Source organism: Nicotiana tabacum, chromosome 20 (genome assembly GCF_000715075.1).
Source record: "Nicotiana tabacum cultivar K326 chromosome 20, ASM71507v2, whole genome shotgun sequence".
NCBI classification, from domain to species: Eukaryota; Viridiplantae; Streptophyta; class Magnoliopsida; order Solanales; family Solanaceae; genus Nicotiana; species Nicotiana tabacum.
Genome location: NC_134099.1, coordinates 162,795,979 through 162,808,977, shown reverse-complemented (window position 1 = coordinate 162,808,977; position 12,999 = coordinate 162,795,979). Strand labels below are relative to the sequence as shown.

The following is a 12,999-nucleotide window of genomic DNA, read 5'->3' as shown; positions in this document are numbered from 1 at the left end:
AAACATGTTATGGGGAAGATAATAATTCCGAATAGAAAGGCATCAAATAAGGAAAGAAACAACATAACTAAAATATCAACAAGGAAGCAGAAATCAACAATTGTACGGCATCACCCTTCGTGCTTTTACTCTTGTCCTCACCAAAACATTCATATAATCAAAATGTGCACGACATCACCCTTCGTGCTTTTACTCTCTTTCCTCGCCATATAATCAATAGAATCGGCACGGAATGGTACGTCGTGCGGCACGGCATCACCCTTCATGCTTTACACTCTTTTCTTACAATAACAAACAATGCACGACATCACCCTTCGTCCTTTAACACTCTTCCTCACCTAGACAACAATCACAAGCAAAGGGGCAAGGGAATAAATAAAATAGTAATAGAGATCCCGGCAAGGGAACAACAGTTAAACAATTAAATCCCGGCAAGGGAACAACAAGTAAATCAACAATATCTCGGCAAGGGTGACAACATAATGATCTCTTCTCTTTCTCAATTTTACTTCACAATTCACTTCACAACTCGAGCCATTGCTCTAGAGGTTCGATTATCACTTATACTTTCACAATTCATTTCATAACTTGAGCCAATGCTCTAAAAGTTCAATTGTCACTTATACTTTCACAATTTCACTATACATCTTGAGCCAACATTCCTCAATGTTCATAGGTCACAATTCTTTCCACAAACTTTATAAAATAATTAGAAATCTTCATCAAGGCATGAATAATACAACGAAATCATGAAAATCACAATATAAGACTCACGGTCATGCTTGACACCAACGTATAGATACTCGTCACCATGCGTATACGTCGTACTCGACAAGAAGCAAATAGCAAATAGGACACAACTCCTAATCCCTCAAGCTAAGGTTAGACCAAACACTTACCTCGATGCCTCGAACACAACTCAAGTTTCAATTATAGCTTTACCCCTTGATTCCATCGCCAATTTGCTTGTATCTAGCCACAAGTTAGTTAATTACATCAATACACTAAATGAATCAATTTGAATGCATGAAAATGATTTTTCCAAAGTTTTTACCCAAAAAGTCAAAATCGCCCCGGGCCCACGTGGTCAAAACCCGAGGTTCAAACCAAAACCCGATTACCCATTCCCCCACGAACTCAAATTTATAATTTGTGTTGAAATCGGACCTCAGATTGAGGTCCAAGTCCCCAATTTTTGAAAAACCTAGGTTCTACCCAAAACACCCAATTTTCCCCATAAAAATCATTGATTTGAAGTTGAAATCATGTTAAAAGATGTTAATGATTGAAGAAAAGTAGTTAAAACGTCTTATAATTGATTTGGAGAAGAAAGGTTGTTTGAAAAATTGCCCCTTATGTTTTTGGGGTTTTGAAAAATGAAAAATGACTGAAAATTCTGTCTATTTATACCCCTCTCAGACCCCCTGTGCGGACCGCACAAAATGGACTGCTGCCGCACAGGTCTTCCTAAGGTACTGCAATCCAGTGCCCTGTGCGGACCGCACGAAATGGACCGCGGCTGTACAGGAGCCCACCGCGGACCGCAAAAAATCGAGCGCGACCGCGAAGGCTTGGACTTGCTCACCGCGGTCCACGAAGCCTGGCTTCAGATACCTGCAACTTCTGATTTTAAGTCTAAAACATCCCGAACCTACCCGAAACTCACCCGAGCCCTCGGAACTCCAAACCAAGTGTGCATACTAACTCAAAAACATCGTATGGACCTACTCGTGAGATCACATCATCAAAATAACATGTAAAATCATGAATTAAACCTCAAAACTAAATATTTTCATCAAGAACTCTCAAAGTTCCTAACTCCTCAACCGGAAGTTCAATTCACGTCAAATAAAACTCTGTTTTTCACCAAATTTCACAGAAACGTCTTAAATCATATATAAGACCTGTACCGGGCGCCGAAACCAAAATACGGGTCCGATACCATCATGTTCTACTCAAAATTCATTTCAAATTTTTTTAAACAATTTCAGAAAATAATTTTCTTTGAAAATTCATTTCTCGGGCTCGGAATTCGATTCCAGGCATACGCCCAACTCCCATATTTTCCTACGGACCCTCCGGGACCGTCAAATTATGGGACCGGGTCCGTTTACCCAAAACGTTGACCGAAGTCAAATTAGCTCATTCTATAATCAAAACTTATCATTTTTCACAGATTATCATATTTAAGCTTTCCGGCTATGCGCCCGGACTACGCACGCAAATCGAGGTGATTCTAAATGAGGTTTTTAAGGCCTCAGAACACGGAGTTTCATTTTAAAACAAGTGATGACCTTTTGGATCATCACACCACCTTGACAATGTGCTAGTGAAGATCCATTTTTGTTCTCTATCTCTTCCTATTTATAATGAATATTCCCAAAAAACCCTAAAAAATACAATGTAAGGAATATCCAAGGGAATATTCCTGGTGTCCTTTTCTAAACTTATTCTATTGTTACCATTATAACTCCAGTTGCTCGTCACAATGCCGTGGTCGACCCTATCCTCGACATGACTTATCTTCAATTACCGAGTTATCAATTTTTGACCAATACAAGTATAAGTATAACTATGCATATAATGTATAGCGGCTAGGTAAACATTTAAGGAATTTTTACCTCCTATAGCAAAGGTTAACACCTTATTTATTTTAAATAAATACCATTTAAAAAAATTATATTCTATAGATACCTTTTAATGTTTATTGCAAAATATCTAATTTTGGTTACCTCTTAACCCTATGCCACTAAATACGCTATTCAGTTATACTATTTTCTTTCTCTTTCTACTTTGATACATGCTATTCTCTTTCCCCATTCCTTGAAAACACGATGCTCAATCTCAAAATTTCTCTCACCCATATCACCTATGTTCTCTCCGATCCCAATTTCTCCAATTCCATCGGATCATGCATATATGTTACCCATTCAAATATGTTGACATATGGTTTCGACAATATGGTTTCATCAAATTTCGTCACTAAGCAATAGAAGAGGAACTGAAGAGATACCAACAGGGGAGTTCATCCCTTTCTCCTTAAGAAGCCTGACAACACTGCCCACAGGCAATGAGAGGATGTGAAAGAGAAAATCAACGCAATCCTTTTCAGCCTCCGCAAATACAACTTTCTATCATCTTCAATACAAGATTCAAGCTTTAATAGAGTCCTTATTTTACCACCATTGCTCGGCGACAGATTCGCCGGAAATTAGAGTTTGTTGTTGAACAAATATGACGGAGTTTGGGGCTGAGCAACTTAAATTTTCTGTTAATATATTTCAATGTATCTCACTGTATTTCCATGTATTTCATTCTATTCATTATTTTTTTCATTATATTTCAATGTATCTCGTTGTATTCCATGTATTTCATTGTATTCACTGTCTCGTTATATTCCATGAATGTATTCATATATTTTTTTAATTAATATAATTTATGTATTCAGATGTATTATATAATTTCTCTGAAGATTGCTATGTTTTTGGGGTGTTTTTCGGTTGAGAATATTTTTTATAACTGGAAATACAAAATTTGTGTGTTATAATTGAGTTTGTTGAGTTATATTAGGAGTCTATTATATTAATTGATTCACTTTCCATTTAAAAACAGTGTAGTCCCCTGTTTCACGCCATGAATACAGTCGAATACAATAATCTGTCCAGCTATAATCCCATGTTTCACGTCATGAATACAGTCGAATACACTCGAATACAACAACTGATTAACTGGACTTCCCTGATTCACGCTATTTTTGCTATTTTATTTATGAATACAGTAGCTTAAATACATCTAATACATTTTATAACAACAGAAAACATATCTACAATCCATAATATAGCAAATGGTATCTATAGATAGCTAATTACCATTAAAAGATAGTGCTTTATGAAAATTTCTCAACATTTAATCTGACCAACTATTTGCGTAAAAATCCCTAATTCTATTAGGTCCAACCAGTTACTTAAAGGCTCCAAAATGCAAAGGATGACCAAGTTTTTCAATTGGGCTTTTTTCTTTCCTATACCATATATGAAACTTTATTACCAAATATGTGCATAGTTTCTAATTTACCCGCCCTGTCCATACTTTTTCTACAATTATTATATCATTCATTAAATATTAATTATTAGTAGCTGAATCTTCCTAATTAGGCGTGCTAAAATTCAGGAACAGAATCTTTTAATTGATTTAGCCACAAATCAAGTCTGTTCAAAAGCTCAATTCGTCAGAAATCAAATCTGTTCAAAAACTTAGATCTGTTCTGAGATATTTTCGCTTAAGCCACAAATCAAAAGCTCAGTTCGTCGAAATCAGAAGCTCAATTTCAAATTGTAGAAATCAGTTCTGCAAAAACTTTGTTCGTCGACATTCTCTCTACATCTCTCTCTATTTCTCAATCGCAAATTTCAGTGATAAAAAAAAAATAAAAAGAGAGCAGCAATTCCACCATTGACAGCCATTAAAAAGCTTGAAAGCTTTGAATTCAAATTTGGGTTTTCAAAAATCATTATTTGTTTGGATTGAGTGTTGTTGAAAATAATCAAGAATATGGTTTGGAGTTTATATCTCAGTTTTGAGGGGTTTTGGTGAAGATTAGACTTGGTTTTGACTGAATTTCAGATTGAAACTCGAAGAAGAAGAAGAAGAAGAAGAAGAAGAAGAAGAAGAAGAAGAAGACATATTGCAGAAATTGTAGATAAATTGTAGATTATTTGTATTCTGATTGTAGATGCTTTATTTTCTGTTTTCACAAATAAAAAACAGCTAAAACTTCTACAAATCTTCTGAAAAAATGCAATTATGTCAAAAATTACAATTATGCTACAATTGAATGGGAGTTGGGATATAAAAATTCAATGTACCCAGTTTGTAGACATTTTGTAGGTAAATTATAAATTATTTGTAATCTAATTGTAGATGCTTTATTTTCTGTTTACACAAATCAAAAACGACTAAAAACTTCTACAAATCTTCTGCAAAAAATGCAATTATGTCGAAAATCTCAATTAAACTACAATCAAATGGGAATTGGGATATTAAAATTCAATATACCCAGTTTTTAGATATTTTGTAGATGAATTGTAGATTATTTGTATTCTGATTGTAGATGCTTTGTTTTCTGATTTCACAAATCAAAAAGACTAAAACTTCTACGAATCTTCTGCAAAAACAATCTGCAATTTTTTTACAATTTATCTACAATTTCTGCAATATGTCTTCTTCTTCTTCTTTTTCTTCTTCGAGTTTCAATCTGAAATTCAGCCAAAACCAAGTTTAAATCTTCACCAAAACCCCCTCAAAATTGAGATATAAACTCCAAAACATATTCCCAATTATTTTCAACAACACCCCAATCAAAACAAATAATGATTTTTGAAAACCCAAATATGAATTCAAATCTTTCAAGCCTTTTAATTGTTGTCAATAGTGGAAGCCTGTAAAAAGAACGTGGGTATGGGTAAAACGTGGGTTAGGAGAGAGAAACGTGGGATGAGTGGGGATCTTGGAATTAAACGGAAATCCTTTAATTAAGGAGTAAAAATATCTCATTAATTATACCCTTAATTAATTGTGGTATAGAATTGTTAATTTGTGGTATAGGAGATGTAAAAATTCCTTTTCAATTTTCATACAGCTGGCCCAAACAACGCTGGCCTAGCCCACATCTGTAATTATCCAAAGCAAATTTCCAATTATAGTTGACGAGAAAGCTATCGTTAGATCAAGCAACTATATTCAATACAAAAATATCCCCGTTTTTGTACAATTCAGTCTCAAATCTCCTTATCTACAGAAGTTTTTTTCTATTTTATTTATATTTTCTCCATCGAACGACCAATTTTGACTTGAAATCATTGTTGCAGAATACAGAATTGTATTTTCAGTGTGAGATCGGACGATAATTTGGGTTTGACGACTCTAATTTTTGTTGCGATTGGAGTTATTGCGTCTCTATGTGCCAGAATTTGCTGCAGTAGAAGCCCTTCTACTAATATGTACGGTTAATTTGTTCCATTTGTCTTTGTTTCCTTCAAATGTTGCTTATCATTATTCTCTTAGGGCTTGCTTGGTTTGTGGTATGAGAAAAAAGAAAAGTTTGCATAGAAGTCTGACTTATATTAATACAAAATGCTTGAGTTTTGTATAAAACACTGAATTATTGATGTAGCTTTGCATTACTAATATAGTACTTCTGCCATACCATTTTATGCGAATCTATTTGGCTGGAGTTTAGTAAAGAATAATTTCTTTCGATGTAACTGTAAACTTCTTATTTTACCATTAATTTAGATGATTTATATCCACACAAATGTTTATGGATTATTTCAGATCACAAGCTTCAAAAGTCTTCCAGTATTTCTTAAATTCCGTGCGCAGTCAAATAAGTTTCACTTAAATTAAAAGTGAGGGAATATTGATTTCAACTTCATTGCATGTTGTAATTCCTTTAGGGCTTGTTTGGTTTGTTGTATGAGAAAATATAAGTTCGGCATAAAAAACTCTGCTCTCAACCGTAACAACAACAACAACAGCATACCCAATATAACCCACAAATGGGGTATGGGGAGAGTTATGTGTACGCAGACCTTACCCCTACCTGGGAAGATAGAGAAGCTGTTTCCGATAGACCCTCGGCTCAAGAGAAGGTGGGTCTATAATCTATGAGTAAATATCACAAATGGAATTTGGCTTATATGAAATGCTTTCCGGGGAAATGCATATCATAATTCTCTGCACAACTGGGGCTGAAATTTCAGTATCTCAACCTCCCATGTTTAATTCTTTGAAGCCTTCTCCCACACATTACAATATCCCCTTATACTAATTTGATTTTTCAGCTGATTTTTCACCCCTTATACTAGTAGCTAACTGAATTTTGTGATGCAGGTTACACATGACATTGATCATCACCGCTACAGTATGCTGCTGGATGATGTGAGTTTGCTTCTCTCTCTCTCACTCACTCACACAGACACACACGCCCGCACGAACCAGACGTAACGTAGATGCTTTATCTCTCAAAAGTACTTATAAAAGAAACTCTCTCTTTCAAAACACGGCAGCATGAGTTCATTTGTTTGACTTGAAGCTAGGGGCTTGTAAGATGTTTTCCTGAATTTACTTTATTACATCTCCTGTACTTAATCTTTTGATGTCAAAGAGGTTGCATAAATAGAGAAATCACTTACCAATCAAAAAATAAAAGATAAAAGATAAAAAAATAGAGCAATTACGAAGTTACATAATTGTTGTCCCATAAACTTTGTGAGAGGATTTAAATGATGATTGACTTCCTAGGATGAACTTGGATGTTGGTTTTTGGGTATTAATATATACATATATATATATATATATATATATATATATATATATATATATATATATATATATATATATATATATATACATATACATATACATATATATACATATACATATATATATTAAGGATATTCGAAATTGATTTGGTCTCTTTCAAAAGGAATGAAGGAAGGAGTCGACGCATTGTTTCGCGATTTAATGCTTCCAATTTTGCCAGGTCCATCGCCAGTGTGTCGGGAAGCTGATACATTCTTTTTGTATCAAAATATTTGTCAGTAAGAATTCATATTGTCGTCTGTGAGAATTTATATAGTCGACCTCATCTTGTTCGGGATGAGGCATTATTGTTGTTGTTGTATTTGTTTAAACTCTTGGTCGGGGACGGAGCATTTCAGCTTTTGCGTGCAAGATGTGCTGCAATTTTATGGATTTGTTAATTTAAAAATAGAGCTTTTCTTCCTTATTTTAGTCTTGTTCCCAAGTAGGGATGGCAATGCGGTGGAGCGGGTGCGGGGCGGGTTTGGAAAACCCACAAAATTTTCAACCTGTCCCGACCCGACCCACATAGTTATTTTTTCAGTTTTCAACCCGCCCCGCTTAATTTTTTTTCTCCCTTTTTTCTCTAATCTCCCCCCCCCCCTCCCCCAATAGAAATACATAATGATATTAGATTTAGACGTTCTATAACAGAAACAAATAGACAATATACTAAAATTGCATAATAGACAAGCTGTTTTTCTATTATTACTGATTTACTTCACCTTAAATTCTCAAAAATTATTTTAACAAGATCCAATAGTACTCTATCCCGCCATAAACAACAGAAAACTTTTTAACAAAAACATAGGATCAAAACATTTAAACATGAAGCAATGTCACCTAATTTAAGCTCCATTAGCTCCCACTGATGCCTTCTTCTTCAACTCCTCATTGGCAGTATCTTCAGTTCCTTTCCCATTCGATTCATTAGTCGAAAAATTAAATTTTCTTGAAGATATTTCAGATGTTAAATCATTCGAAGCATTTCTTAATAATTCATTTTCAGCTTGAATTGTCTCCGGTTGCTGCTTCACATCCAAACACACCTTTGCCAAATCAGCATTCTCTAGCTCACTCTTCCTTTTCTTAGAATCGTCTTTCGCCATGTGATCTATGCCAATCTCATTAAAATAGGAATTTATAATTACTATTTCAATTATAAATCAATATAATATTCGTGCTAGTAAAGAAGAATGTGAAATTGTAGTTGAAATGATTGCTTTATTTCAAAAAATATAGAATTCAAAGTTGCCCCGCATTAAACCCGCAACCCGCCCCGCTTTTAAAAATTTTAAAAATTGTTTAACCTGCCCCGCCCCGCACCTGCATAAGAGTAAACCCGTCCCGCATCAAACAAAACCCGCCCCACCCCGCACCCGTCCTGCCCTATTGCCATCCCTATTCCCAAACAGGATGAATTGAAAAAAGGAGGAAAAAACGAACAGTAGGATCTACTTTGTTGTAACTTTTTAGTACACAAAGTATTTGCTTGTGCTAAAGTATTTATATGCCTGCTCTCTTTAAAGAAGACAAAACTAAAAATTAAGATCGTTCATCTGTTCAAACTGGAGCAATTCTAAGAAAGAACCTATTTTTTAGTGTTCGGTCATTCCTAACAAAATATAAAGGACATGTTCGTTGCCAATTTGAAGTTCTTATGAAAGATAGGACTGCAAATACACTGTGATTCTGCTCTGAAAGAAGAATAAAGAATAGAGTAAGAAAGAGGTACCCTCGGAATGATATGTGAGCCTTCCTCAAGCAATCCCATGTGACAATTTTTATTGTGCGAGATTTATAGAGACAACCAGATAGGTAATCACGAACCTTATACTCTTTTTTTTAGCAAATTATACTACTAGGCAGGCTGCCTAGTAGCTATTTTATTAATAATAAAAAGAAAAGAAACCATAAAGGAAGAGTACAAGGGGCAAAAGCTACAATAGTGTTATTGTGATGACTCAAAGGGTCATCTTATGTTTTAGAACTCAATTCCGTGTCCCAAGACCTTAAAAACCTCATTGTATTTCTCTTCGATTTGCGTGCGCAGTTCGAACGTGATTCTGGAAAGCCTTTATGTGGAAAATTTATGAAAATAACAATTTTTGGCCTAAAAAGTTGATTTTAGTTGACTTCGGTCGAAGTTTCGGGCAAACGGATCCGGACTCTGACCCGTGTTTTGATGGTCCCGATAGGCCCGTAGTAAAATATGGGACCTGGGCGTATGCCCGGAATCGAATTCCAAGGTCCCAAGGTCGAGAAATGAATTTTTGATGAAAATTGTAAGACTGAAAAGTTAATAATTTAAAGAATTTGATCTTGTTGGTATCGGGCCCGTATTTTGGTTCGGAGCCCAGTACAGGTCCGTTATGATGTTTATACCTTATCTGTGAGATTTGGTAAGAAACGGGACTTATTTGACGTGATCGCACGAGCAAGTCCGTATGATGTTTTTAGACTGTATGCATGTTTGGTTTAGAGCTCCAAGGGCTCGGGTGAGTTTCAGATATGTTACGGGGTATTTTAAACTTAGACAAATCTAGTATTTTGCTGCAGCAGTTGTTCTGATATGCCCTTCTTCACGTTCGAGTAGGCTGTATCGCTAACGCGAAAGGTAAAAATGGGGCAAGGGGAATTCTTCTTCGCGAACGTGTAGGCCAATAGAGCCATAGCTTCGCAAACGCGACAGGCCTCTCGCGAACGTGAATAAGGTCTGTCCAATGATTTTAAAACAGAACCAAAGGTAGGATTTCTTAAAAAATTCATATATTCTTCACTAAACTCAACCTAAGGTGATTTTAGAAGTGGGCCCAAAACATGAACTTTCATTAACACTTGCATACTAAACTGAATGAATATATGATTACTGAATTGTTGAGATACTGAATTGATGACTACTGCATTGACTGAATATTGGTCTCCCATGGATACGTGAATACTGAACTAACATGGATATATGAATATTGAACTGGCATGAATATTTGAGTACTGAACTGACATCAATATTTGATTACTAAGTTGGCATGAATATCTGAGTATTGGACTGACAGGAGTAGCTGAGTATTGAACTGACATGAGTATCTGAGTACTGAAAACTTGAAATACTAGTTGTACCACCGCTAATTATGGTGGCAACTCCAACTCATAAGCTATTTGTCCAATCTTTTGTAGGATCATATACAATGTGATATATTTGGGACTGAGCTTTTCTTTCTTCCCAAATCTTATAACACATTTCATAGATGAAACTTTCGGAAACACCCTATCATCAGCTTGGAACTCTAACATCTTCAAACGCTCTAGAATCAACTTGACTTTCTCCATAGTTTGATAGGCCAAATTTGGTGTCAACAAATCTTCTTTGCCAACTTTGAACCAACCAATTGGCGATGTACACCTTCTCCTACACTGAGCTTCTTCTGTTGCCATCTTGATACTAGAATGGCAGATGTTATTATTAGCAAACTCAATGAAAAGTACATAATCATCCCAATTGGATCATGCTTTCAAAATGAGCGAGATAATCCTGTTATAAAGTCTATATATTTACCATTTTCACACATATTCATGGTATATCACTAGGTTTTCTGTTGTTCGACTTTCACTTGCTGATAATGCGGAAATTGGCCAAAACGTTTGCGACGTTCTTTTTCATGTCATTCTACCAATAAATCTCTTAAGACTATGATACATCTTTGTGGAACCTGAGTAAATAGAATACCTGAAATTTTGGGCTTCAGACATAATCCGTTTTTGAGCCTTTCTATGTCTGGAATGCTAGTCTGCCTTGGTATCTCAAAGTACTTACATCTCCCCCTCGTTCGAAAGACATCGCCTTATGCTTGTGTATCCCCTCCTTCAGATGAGACAAGTAGGGATCATCAAACTATTTCTCCTTCACTTCGGCTACTAAGGAGGAACAAGTCCCGTTCTAGACAATAATTCCACCATCTTCGGATTCCAAAAGTTGAACTCCTAGACTTGCTAAGCGGTGAACTTCTTTCACTATATATCTATTGTCTGCCTCAATCATGAGTTGTACTTCCCATACTTGATTATCCTTTTAAAATACTTCCTGAAAACACTTATAGAATTGTTGTAAGCTATGTCTATACTCCGAAGATTAGAGTCTCATGTGATGGCACTACCCTAGTGATACATAACTGGGCATGATTTTATAGTTCTCTTTTTTTATATCCCATGCTAACTATGCGGGTTTCAAATCTACAACTGGACTTACTGACGATTTTAACATCTTCCCCTTAGACCAAAAGTTAAGGTCTTGTACTTGAGGATCCTTCTCTTATGTTGTTATCCAAACAACTTTCCTTATCTTCTGCAATTCTTTGCACTCTACGTCAATGACGACTTATCTTTCGACTTACTTCTGATCAATATTTCTTACTAGGAAAAACTAAATTACTTATATAAACGGAAAGCTAATGTATTCACAACTATCATATATAATCTTAATGATTTAACTCTGCTCACACTGTCAATCTTGGGGAAACCTCTTTTCGACAGCTCTTAAAGGGTATTTTTCTATAGCTTGCTCTCTTACTATTGAGCTGATTTTTTTTGTCTTCCACTATCACTGAACTTCGGGTTTAATTTAAACTCTTTGGGTTCTAACATGCGTTCAGTATTTCAAATTTTTACCCTATTTCAAATTTTTACTCACTCACTAATGTTAACCTAGCTAAGTAAATCAAATCGTACCTCTACTAGCTCAGATGAAATTGCTAATTCACTGTATCTACTCAAAACTTACTTACTATTCCTTTACTAACCACCTGCTAGCATCATGTTTTCTTCTTCTGCTTTGAATAACTAAAGTGAAGCATAAGGTTATTCCTAACTTCCCTCACCATCCGACCATATTCTACGATCACATACTATTTTTTTTTTTAAAAACTATGTACATGGATCATACTTGGGGAATTCATCTATCTTAAATGAAATTAGATATCTAACCCTCAAACTTTCTATACACTTCAAAATCATATCAGACCATAAACATTCGGGGTAAACACTTTGGGTGTATTTGGTATAAGGGAAAATATTTTCTTGAAAAATAAGTAGTAATCTTATTCATTTTTTCGGTGTTTGGTATGCAAATTAAGGAAAATGACTTCTCAAGAGTATTCATAAATAATTTAGATATAATAAACATGAAGCCATAAATTTTCAAACTAACAACCTTCCGAACCCACAAATTTCATAAACTTTCGAACCGCGGAATTTCAAACCCATAAACTTTATAATTTCTAAACTCGAGTAAACTTCCAAACACATAAACCTCCGAACTCATACTTTTGGAACTTGTAAAATTTTGAACCTTTAAACCGATAAATAAAAAAAATTAAAACTGAAAAATATATTTTAAATTTTTTTTTCGAGGGGGGGAGGGGGGGCGAGGCAGTAAAACAAAAAAAAATAGAAAGTTAAATTACAAAATCTTTTTTGTGCGGGGGGAGGAGGGTTGGGGTGGGTGGTGCAGAAAAACAAAAAAACGGAAATTTAAAATTGCAAAAAAAAAAACTTAAGGTAAAAAAATAATTTTTTTGCAGTGGGGGGTTGGGGGTGGGGTGGAGTGGAGAGGTAGTAGGGTGGGTGATAACGAAAAAATTGAAA

The 12,999-nt window shown here is 35.2% G+C and overlaps 1 long non-coding RNA gene across 2 annotated transcripts; it reads left to right on the top strand.

Annotated features, from left to right (window-relative positions):
• Nucleotides 1-5,647: 5,647 nt before the first annotated feature.
• On the top strand, nucleotides 5,648-7,789 carry LOC107796126 (uncharacterized). Of its 2 annotated transcripts, XR_012703775.1 has the most exons (4): nucleotides 5,648-5,999; nucleotides 6,456-6,650; nucleotides 6,892-6,939; nucleotides 7,487-7,789. It is a non-coding gene; the product is annotated as an uncharacterized LOC107796126 (long non-coding RNA). The 2 variants fall into 2 exon arrangements; XR_001650310.2 differs by lacking the exon at nucleotides 6,456-6,650.
• Nucleotides 7,790-12,999: the final 5,210 nt, after the last annotated feature.